Here is a 12,244-nt window from a genome sequence, read left to right as displayed (position 1 = left end):
TAATCCCTGTAGAACACCACTGGCCACAGATCTCCATCAGTACCCTCTGTCTTCTCTGGTTGACGTAATTTTATATCTAATTGACCAAGTCCCCATGAATCCCAATATATATCAATTTCTGCATCAGCCCACTATGAAGAACCTTGTCTTGTTTAAATCCATGTGGATAACATCCACTGCCCTACCCTCATCAATCATCTTCTTCACCTCCTCAGAAAACTCAGTCAAATTTGTAAGACATGACTGGCCCTGCACATAGCCATCCTGACTGTCACTGGTAAGTTTATGATTTTCTGAATGAGAGTAAATCTTATTTCTAAGAGTCCTCTCTAGCAGCTTTGCTATTGCTGATATGAGGTTCACCATCCCATAATTTTTCAGATTATCCATTGCCCTTCTCAAACAAGAGGACAAGGGCAGCTATTCTCCAGTCCTCTGGGGCTTCATCTGTGGATAGGGGGAATACAAATATCTTCATCAAAGTTCTAGCATTCTCTTATCTTTCTCAATACCTGAGATAAATCCCACAGGCCCCGAGGACCTATCGGCCTTAATGTTCTTCAATAGAGCTAGCATCACCTCCCTCTTGATCTCAACATACCTTGGATTATTTGCATACCCCACATGGATCTCACTGTCCTCCATGTCCTTTCCCTCTGTCCATAAGACCATGAGATATAGGAACAGAATTGGACTATTTAGCCCATTGAATCTGTGCTGTCAATTACACTAATGTTTACGGAATATTCTCTGTACCTTGCTCTCAAACAGCTCCTGAGTTATGTATCAATAACGGCTCAACTGAACCCCTTACTATGCCTGCACTGATTTACAGGTCACCATGACTAAATATAGGTTTCTACATTTTGTATTGTTTCTCTATTAAACAATATTCTACAGCAGGGAACCATCTACCTGCTGGTTATAGGTCTGATTTACTGCTTGAGATGTATTTTTTCATCCACTAAGAAGTTTGATGGTTAATCATGTGGTAATTTTAATATTACTATCATATAAGAATGTATTATACCTATTTCTCTATTTCTGAAAGTGTATAAAGATAATTTGATTTTTATGAGCATATTTGGAGAAATTCTAGGATTGTTTGGAAAATTTTGGGGAGCAGAAACTTTGTAGAATCTTTCCTTGCAATTATTTGAGTGGAAAATATCATGTGCACTTTGTGATGGAATTAAGTTCTTGGTCCATATTTCTTCTGAGGTATAAAGTGAAATCAAAATTCCACCTGATAATGCAATTGCATTCCACTTACAATAAACAGAGTTTACTTTGTAGGTTAGGCTACATAGTTCATCATGTCACAGAATAAACATGAACAGTATTTCCCAAAAAGCATTGGGTTGACTACAAACAATATCTCTCAGTTGTTGTTTTGCAAAACAAATTTCACCACAATGCAGATGAACCATTAGCCGAAAATTAGATTTGGGAGGAAATTGTCCAAATAAACCAGCCTTCAAATAAGATAGCCTCGTGTTTAAAGAGAAGCGAGGCTTTGTTACAATCGCACCACTACATTTTTATCTAATGCGCAGAATGAATATTGAAATTGAATTATGCACAGAGAACACAGCAGGCTTTTTTAGTCATGAGGAAGAGAAAATTAGGAATTTTTATCTGAATGACTGCATTCATAAATAAGCTGCATTGAAGTACTTAATTGAATGAATTGCAGATCTCTTAATAAAATGTGTAGTGTAGCTTAAAATTGGAATCATCTGTCTGAGTATGATCATGTGAATTCTGCTAAAAACCTTATCAAGTGCATTATGCTGCTTACTAATCCATTACCTTATTTTCTTCCCCTGCTTATCCAATAAATGGGGACTTTTTGAGTACCATTTTTCATACAACACAACATTAGTCCAATTAAGTGAATGCTATATGAAATGACACAATATAATTCATTTCTGTTTCAGTCAAATCACTAAACAGCACGTAGTGGAAACTCTTTCACCCCTTTCCATTGGTCAGGTGTTTGTGTGATGAAAAGCTGTAGGGTCAAGGGCATTCAAGGGGGAGAGACATGGTTGCATGTAGTATGGGCAAGTGGCAGAGTATCAGTTCTAGAAAAAAAATCACATTTTTATACTTGGTGTTTTAACAGCTGTTCCAACAATAAATGTATCTACTGCTCTGAGGTAGGGGATATCCTCTATGTGATTTGAGGTAATAGAATGTTGGTGGCCACTTTCAGGGTTCAATTTTAAGCTTTCTCTACATATTCTGTACAGAGCAACAAAATGCCTCATTAATTCATTTTGTTTACATGTTTGGGGTAACTAGCAAAAACATAATTAAACTGGGCATTATGCAGTCATTGGATAAATATATTTGTATAGATCGAGCAGAATTTAGTTCATAAATGTATGCAGTAACACTGGCCACTAATTGCCTCAGTGATACTGTTACCTGTGAATTCTACTTCACCAGTTATCAAAGTCAACATGATCACAAGTAAGTTATACTGGTTTTTCAAGGGAGTCAGAAATCATAAAAAAATTATCTCATTAGGATCTATTTCACGTAAGAATTTGTGGGAGGGGGGGGAATAAAGAACAATAACATTTATGCATGTGGTAATATAGTCCTTGAGCCAAGAGAAGACCTTTTATTTTAAACTTGATGGATGAAACTGAGCCCAGATCCTTAGCAACTTACACAAGAAGATCTTTGATACAACACTGTTTGATTACAGAAGCAATATTATTCACCAAATCAGCCTACAAAAAAAGCATTTAGCTTGAAGATATTTTCCGTATAATGGTGGAGTGTTAAGATGCCATACTAATAGTGGAGGTTGAGAAAGGCTGAGTCATAGTGACAAGGTGGATGTAAAGAAGGAAAACCTTATTGAATTGATGATTGAAAAACTGTCAAGGGTGGTATTAGCATGAATGCATAGCATTCGTTTGAGCTGCTTTGTACAATATTTCTGTCTCAATGTAGATTTTTAAAGAGGTTTCGTACCAGAATTAATCCAGACTAAACCCCTGTATTGGACTAAATGACAGGCAGGCATCATTTTGGGCTAAATCTCTAATTATTTTCATTCCTGTTACAGGCAATATTACAAAGTCATTAGAAAATATTAATAATATTCAGTTCACTTTACAAAGACACTTATTTTCTCTTATTTTCTGCTTCAATAAAAATTCTTACCACACTTCTTAGCACAGATGAAACCTATTAATGTGCTCAATAGGAAGGTGAGCATATTATTAGACTTCTCTATAAAGTCCACATTCTCTTTGAATTCCAGATTGACGTTTCCTTGGCAATATTGTAGCCTGGAGGTTCCAAATGCAGACTGTTAGGATCACAATTTTCATCCTTCAAGGCCGAAGCCTAACCTCAAATCTAATTTGCCTAAATCGATTAATTGGCCATTCATCTATTTGATTCCCTTAGGTACTTGTACACAAAATATTATCCTCCATTACAGCAGTAATTGCACTTCAAGGTAATTTAACCTGAAGCACTTTAGGACAATTCTGAGGGCCAAAGCATTTTATGGATGTTAAGGCTCATTTACAGTTGGTTCAGCCAATGTGTCTAAAGTCAGACGACCAGACTTTGCACATCACTGTGCTATATTCTCTCACCACCATTATATATGCCTGAAGATGTAGTTTCATTACAACATGCAAGAGTGAATCATTGGATCCCAACTGTAATTCTGAATTAAAAATTGCAGCGGATGTGCACAGCACATTCTGACAATTTGTACCAAAAAAAAACAGCATCAGTGGAAAATATATTCCATAAAGGGAATGTGGAATCACCTCATGAAATGGCTTGGATAAAAATGTTATTTGGTGTAGACTAAAAGCTGTCTTGACCTGGACCCCCCATTGATAATAACTACTGTCAGGATCCCCAATTAACACTTACCCCTGTACCATGACTCACCTTGTCTCTTACAACCATCCCAACCCTTCCATTAAACCCACAAGTTTTGGGAAATCCTGCATGGGTGCCCCCTGCTGCTCACCAGAAGAATGTGTTCCCAGCATTTTCTGTTTTTATTTCAGATTTCCAGCATCTGCAGATTTTATTTTTTGGATTTTCAGAATGTAAGTGGATTTTGTGCATTTAAATGGGACAATTCTACACATCAAGCAATTATTTATTAAAGACGCCTTTTGTGTTTTTTTTTTGACATAAGAAAGAGGAGTATATTAGTAAAATAATACTTTCATGATTCTAAGTGAATAAAATGCACACTGGGAATTTTTAGCTTTTTTTCCTTAAATTAGTATGGGTTATCTGTTTATGTATGTCCATGGTATTATCTTTAGGGAGTAATTCATATTTAAAATTGGACAATACACAGTTGTTTGTGTACAGTGAAAAGTCACATACAAAAACCTTTTCATTTAGTGCTAAAAATATACCCTGAACAGCAGCGTATTTGAGAACAGGTCCGGACAGTCTGTCTGAAAGCATAACATAACATCCTGTTATTTTACTATGATTTATTAATGTAATGAAATGGAACATAAAACAGCATGGAAATATAAACAAACATCATTTGACACTTGCCAGGTAATATTGGGTCAGTTTGCTCACGGGGCAGATCTAAAAGGAAGTGAAAGAGGTAGAGAGACAAAGCTATTTGGAGGGAAGATCCCAGGGATACAGTCTAGCCAGTTGACAGAATAACTGCTGTTAGAAGTGAAGATGTCCATTGCCAGCATCAACAGAGTTAATACTGTATGGGGCGATTGGGACGGCAATGCATGGAACATTAGTCTCCTCAGAAGAATGAGTCGAGCCTTCACATGTCAGCACATCTATTTTGCCACTGGCCTAACTTTGCCTCCTAAAATTAGTTCCAATGAAAATCCAGATCATGGTAACTCACATTTCTTCATATCTAATTTCTAATTTGGAATTTTACTTATTACCCGATAGCAAATATGGTGCCTTCCTGATATATTGCATTTACAAGTGCAACCTTATACTTGAACTTCTAAGAATCCTCAAGACATTATTTAATTTGCCCTGGTTTCAGTCTTTGAATTCTGCTGGCATGTTGAGAAGCAGTGGGTCTTTTCCTGTGGCCAGCAGTAATATTGCAGCAGTATACTGAAAGATCTTATGATGGATAAATCACCTGGACTTGATGGTCTACATCCCAGAGTTCTGAAAGAGGTTGCTGAAGAGCTAGCAGATGCATTGATTATAATCGTTCAAGAATTGATTGATTCTGGCATAGTTCAGGAGTACTGGAAAAATGCAAATGTCACTCCACTCTTTAAGAAGGGAGGAAAGCAAAAGAAAGGAAATTTGAGGCCAGTTAGTCTAACCTCAGTGGTCTAGAACGTGTTGGAATCCATTATTAAGGATGAAGTTTCGGGGTACTTGGAGAATAATGATGAAATAAGCCAAAGTCAGTATGGTTTCTGGAAAGGGAAATTTTGCTTGACAAATCTGTTAGAATTCTTTGAGGAAGTAATAAGCAAGGTGGACAAACGAGAGACAATAGATGTCATTTACTTTGATTTTCAGAAGGCGAAGGCATTTGATGAAGTGTCACACAAAAGGCTGCTTAACAAGATAAAATCTCATGGCATGACAGGAGAGATACTGGCATGGATAGAGGAATGGCTGACAGGCAGGAGGCAGCAAGAGGGAATAAAGGGGGCCTGTTCTGGTTGGCTGCCAGTGTCTAGTCGTGTTCCTCAGGGGTCAGTATTAGGACTGTTACTTTTAATATTATTTGTCAATGATTTAGATAATGGAATTGATGGCTTTGTGGCAAAGTTTGTACCTGATATGAAGATAAGTAGAGGGGTAGGTAGTGCTGAGGAAGCAGTGCAATTGCAGCAGGAATTGGACATATTGGAAGAATGGGCAACAAACTGGCAAATGGAATACAGTGTTGGGAAATGTATGATAATGAATTTTCGTAAAAGAAACAAAAATAAAGATAATTATCAAAATGGAGAGAAAATTCAAACATCAGAGGTGCAAAGGGACTCAGGAGTTCTCGTGCAAGGCTCCCAGAAGGATAATTTAAAGGTTGAGTCTGTTGTAAAGAAGGCAAATGCAATGTTGACATTTATTTCAAGGGGAATAGAATATAAAAGCAAGGAGATACTGCTGAGGCATTATAAGATACTTGTCAGGCCGAACTTGGAGTATTGTCAACAGTTTAGGGCTCGTATCTCAGAAACAATGTTTTGTCATTGGAGAGGTCCAGAGAAGGTTCACAAGGATGATTCCAGGAATGAAGGGGTTAACATATGAGGAGCGTTTGGCAGCTTTGAGCCTGTACTCACTGGAATTTAGTAAGATACGTGGGGATCTCATTGAAACCTACCAGATGTTGAAAGGACTAGGTAAAGTGGATGTGGAGAAAGTGTTTCCTATGGTGGAGGTGTCCAGAACTAAAGGGTACAGTCTCAAAATTGAGCGGTTACGCTTTAGAACAGAGTTAAAGAGGAATATTTTTTAGCCAGGAAGTAGTGAATCTGTGGAATGCTCTGCCACAGACTGCTGTGGAGGCCAAGACAGTGGGTATATTTAAAGCAAAAATTGACGTTTTCCTGATTGGTCAAGGCTTCAAAGGATATGGCGAGGTGACAGGTGTATGGTGTTGAGTGGGATCCGGGATCAGCCGTGATGGAATGGCGGAGCAGACCCGATGGACTGAATGCTCTAATATCATAGTTATGCACTTTGTGCAAACGCTCAAACAGCATCATTTAGCTCAGTGAAACATTCTGATTTGGAGGTCCAAGTCCTTTGAAATGAATAACATACTTAGGCTCTTTGTAGACCTGTCACTTTGACCTTGGAGACAAGAAAATATATTTCTGCAGAGTACATGTACAGACCTATCACAACAAAGATACCATAGAGTTATGCAGAAAGAAACGGACTCCTCGGCCAAACTCATTCATGCCAGCCAAGTTTCCCATCTAAGCTACTTCCCATTTGCCTTCATTTGACCCAAAATACTCCAGACCTCTCCATCATGTATCTTCCAAATGGCTTTGAAATATTGTCATTATATGCGCCTCAACCACTTCCTTTCATGTATGTACCTCCCTGGGTGAAAATCCTTCCCCCCCAGGTTCCTATACAAGATGCAACAACTTTTCCATATCTTATCTGAACCATGGACACTGCAACAATGAATCACTTGTGTGGATCAGAGCTCTTCATTGAAAGAAAATTTGCAGAGGCCCAGATCAGAGGCATTCAAGTCTGGGGATCAGGAATGCTACAAGCGGTACAGGTATGATCTCCGGAAAGCCATCTCATGGGTGAAGTGGAGATACCAGACTAGACTGGAATCAACAAGGGATGCTTGACGGTTGTGGCAGGGTTCGAATACCATACCCTCCTACAAAGTTAAACCTTGCGACACAGGGAATGGCAGAGCTTCACTCCCAGATGAGCTCTATGCCTTCTATGCTCACTTTCACCATCAGAACAGGGAAGAACCATCACGCACCCCTACGTCTCCCGAGGATCCCTTGGTCTCAGTATCTGAAGATGACGTGCAGGCTGCCTTCAAGAGAGTGAATCCAAGGAAAGCATCTGATCCAGATGGAGTACCTGGCCAAGAAGAGTGCAGTAACCTGTCTCAATGACTATTACCCAGTGGCGCTTAAATTCACAAAGATGAAGTGTTTTGAGAGGCTGGTGTTGAATCATATCAGCTCCATTCCGAGTGGTGACTTGAACCTGCTTTAACTTGCTTACCAAAGCAACAAGTCTACAGCAGATGCCATCTTATTGGCTCTTCACTTAACCCTGGGACATCTACATAGCAAAGATTCATACATCAGGATGCTCTGTTTTGATCACAGCTCAGCATTTACTACCATCATCCCCTCAAAACTAATCAGTAAACTCCAAGACCTGGGCCTCAATACACCCTTGCGCAATCGGATCCTCAATTTCCTCACTTGCAGACCCTAGTCAGTTCCAATTGACAAATACATCTCCTCCACAATCTCCATCAGCACAGGAGCACCACAGCGATGTGTGCTTAGCCCCCTGCTCTACTCACTTTACTCCTATGATTGTGTGGATAATCATAGGATTATCCAACACCAGCTCCAACACCATATTCAAGTTTGCTGATGACAGCACTGTTGTGGGCGGTATCAAAGGCGGTGATGAGTCAGTATACAGGAAGGAGATTGGAAATTTGGCTGAGCAAAAACCTTTCACTCAATGTCAGGAAAACCAAGGAACCGATTATAGACTTTAGGAGAGGGAAACCAGAGGTTCATGAGCCAGTACTCTTCAGAGGAGCAGAGGTTGGGAGGTTCAGTAACTTTAAATTCCTGAGTGTCACTATCTCAGAGGAACTGTCCTGGACCCATCATATAAATGTAATTGCAAAGAAAGCATGACAGCACCTCTACTTCCTTTGGACTCTGCAGAGATTTGACATGTCTTCAAAAACCTTGATGAATTTTCATAGATGTGTGCTGGAGAGTGTATTGACTGGCTGCTCCATGGCAGGTATGGGAACACCAATGCCTTTGAGTGGAAAATCCTACAGAAGGTAGAGGATTCAGCCCAGTACATCACAGGTAAAGCCCTCCCAACCATTGAGCACATCTGCATGAAACCTTGTAGAAAAGTAGCACCCATCATCAAAGAACCTCACCACCCAGGCCATGCTCTTTTCTCACTGCTGCCATCAGGTAGAATGTACAAATGCACCAGGACTCGCACCACCAAGTTCAAGTACAGTTACTACCCCTCAACCATCAAGCTTTTGGACAAAAGAGGATAACTGCACACATTCTATTTCTGGTGTTCCCACAACAAAAGATCTTACTTTAAGGACTCTTTACGTTGTTACTTCATGCTCCTGTTATTTGTTTACATTGGCATGCAAATGTTTGGGCACCCCTGGTCAAAATTTCTGTTACTGTGATTAGCTAAGCAAGTAAAAGATCAACTGATTTCCAAAAGGCATGAAGTTAAAGATGACACATTTCTTTAATATTTTAAGCAAGAAAACATTTTTACTTCCAACTTTTACAGTTTCAAAATAACAAAAAAGGAAAAGGGCCTGAAGCAAAAGTTTGGGCACTCTGCATGGCAGTACTTAGTAACACCCCCTTTGGCAAATATCACAGCTTGTAACCGCTTTTTGTAGCCAGCTAAGTCTTTCAATTCCTGTGTTCCTTTAACTGGAATGTCTGCACCTGAATACCCAGTCACTTTTATATTTGTCTGATATAACTTTGGTCTTGGCTTTTAGAGCATTAAACTCAGATTCTGCAAGAACATTTACTTGTGCTCCAGTATCAAGTTTAAACAAGATATTGTTTTGAGTCACTTGCAACGGAATAGTCCAGTCATTCTTACTTTGTTTATTTTCACAAAGCACATCTATATAAAATTCCTCACGTTCATCTTCAAGCATTTACTTGTTTCATTTTATTTTCCTTCTTTCTACTTTTACAACAGCGTGAAAAATGATTACTCTTACCGCAGCCATTGCAAATTTTGCCATATGCGGGACACTGATTTGGACTATGTTCCCGCACACAGCGATCACATGACTTTTTTCTTTCCAATGCTGTCTTGCTCTCTTGTTGGTTTCGTCGACGTATTATTATATTTCTTGATGTATTCGCGCTTTTTTTTACAGTGTTTACATTGCAGTTTACGGCAAAAAGCTCTTCAGCCTGCAACGTCATGGTCTCAGAAGCTTTGCAAAGTGCCAAAACTTTTTCAAAATTTAAATCTTGTCTCTCAACAGCCTTTCCCTCAGAACATTATCTCAAATGCCACAAACATGTCTATCTTTAATGAGAGAATCCATGAGCAATCCAAACTCGCATGCTCTATTACGCTTTCTTAACTTAGTAATATACTGATCAATTGCTTCAGCGGCTCTCTGCGCACATGTGAAGAATTTATATCACTCATACCTTAAATTACGTTTAGGTATACAAACTACTTCAAATCTGTCCATTATCGACTTTAAATTGAAAGTATCTCCATCTGCAAAGACAACATTATTATATACCTCTACTGCGTCATTCCCGATTACATGGAGCAAAAGCGCAGCTTTGGTTTTTTCCGATTTTTCTTCATAATTGATCGCCGATAAGTACAGTTCAAACTGTTGCTTGAATATCCTCCAATTCTCAGCTTCATTTCCAACCAGCTGAAGTTTTGGTGGGGGTTGTAAACCTTCCACTTTACCGTTTACATTTCGAACTTTTTTCTTCTTCTCTTTTTTTTGGATTATCTTCGATTCTCGATTCTCCCGTATTATTCTTCCAGAACCACTTCTGACACCATGTTATGTTACTTCTGTTTAAATGTACCGTGGGTTAACAGTAAGGAATCATATTCTGGAAGAACTAGAGAACTTTCATTTACAGTAATAAACAAACACGTCTTAACCCAGCCATGTGCTGGAACATTCTGCAATCTCGCGCATGCTCAGTGCTTTGTCCAATCATGTGCTGGCACATCATTACACGTGGTATCACCACAGCGGTGAATCTGTGGAATTCTTTGCTACAGGCAGCTGTGGAGGCTGAGTCGCTATGTATATTTAAGGCAGAGGTTGATAGATTCTTGATTGGTCAGGTAGGGCATGAAAGGATAAGGGGAGAAAGTAGGAGACTGGGGCTGAAAGGAAAATTGGATCAGCCATGGTGAGATGGCAGAGAAGACTCGACGGGCCAAATGGCCTAATTCTGCTCCTATATCTTATGGTCTTAAAATAATGTGTTTAGGAATGACTCAGTTTTTTCCTCCCCCACAGCCACCACCTCTACATGTTGTGTCATTTTCTTCACAGTGTCCTGAGCACAGCAACTTCTGCAAAACAGCTGAGGAGCAGCAAAAGACGGTGATGGAGCAGTTCTGTCATCTTCAGTTTCACACTTGTGTCTCAGATCCCAACACATCAGTGGATTTAGAGCAGGGTCTGCACATGCTGAAGCACCAAGCAGGGGAAATTGTACAGTAGATAGCATTGTGACGTAGGCTCCAGAAGAGTTGACACAGGTCAGGCATTCAATGGAATAGTTTATGGAAATATACAATAAAAGATATGATGTGCACTGTAAACTGTTGAGTTGTCAAACCAACAGCCATGCAAATTTCTCTCTTCACCGCATTGAAGGTAGATCTTGAAGATCCACAACCTTTGACTCATTCAGTTAAAAATAAAATTTGTCAGTTATCATGCAGTAATTATTCATTGAACAGAACATTTCAAAATTTTCCTTGATTAAATCTAGTCACTCTGAGAATTTACTTTTCCATTTATTGAATTAATAATACAGTCAATTTCTCCATTTATTCTGCTTCAGAGATACCTGCTGAATGTTGTCAAAAATATTTTCCTGGCACGGGAGTAGGTTTTCTGACCCAGTGAACTCAGAGGAAACAAGAGAAATGTCGTTCTCTGTGGATAGTCAACATATAAAAAAAAAGGCTGAGTACTCTGAATGCAAACGACTCTGTAGAAGCTGGAATTCCAGAGTAACACACACAAAATACTGGAGGAACCTCCATCTGTGGAAAGGAATAAAGAGTTGATAAGCCCCTTCATCGAGACTTGACTGAGTAGTCTGAATACTTTTCATTTGTAGAAACCCACTATGTAGGAGAAGGTATTAATCAGATGATAAACATCCAGTACTGTAAGCAGGATTTCCTTTTGTATTGTAAGCATACCGTGAACAAAGCTAATGTTGATGCGAGTGTGAGATAATGGTGGCTAGCTACTTAGTTGGAGGACATTCTAAAGCTGTCACATCAAAATATCCTCTTTGTACTGAATTCTCATCAATCAGGTTGGAACAGTCAGTCACATTCAACCAGGAATGGAGATTATGACAGTTATGATTGAATAGAACCTAATAGAGAAAGGACATTCAATAAAAAATTACTATAAAAAGAATCCCATTATGTTAAAATAATTGTCTTTCTTAACGGATACTAGGTTTCTGAATGACTACAGTACTTAAAATAATAACTTATATAATGTTGCTGAAAGTTTGGTGCTCTCGGATAACTACTCCATTTTGACATATCAGTGGAAGCTAGAACTTTCATTGCAGCCTGTCCCATTCAGGAATAGTGGCCCAGGCAATGATAATAAAAGTTGTTTGGAATTGGAATTGCAATGTTAAATAGTGTGTGTATATATATATATATAAAACCAGGAGATTTGTTTTCATGCGTGGAATCACAGTAAATACAAGAATCGCAA

Source organism: Mobula birostris, chromosome 6 (genome assembly GCF_030028105.1).
Source record: "Mobula birostris isolate sMobBir1 chromosome 6, sMobBir1.hap1, whole genome shotgun sequence".
NCBI lineage: Eukaryota > Metazoa > Chordata > Chondrichthyes > Myliobatiformes > Myliobatidae > Mobula > Mobula birostris.
Note: the sequence above shows the minus strand (reverse complement) of the source record.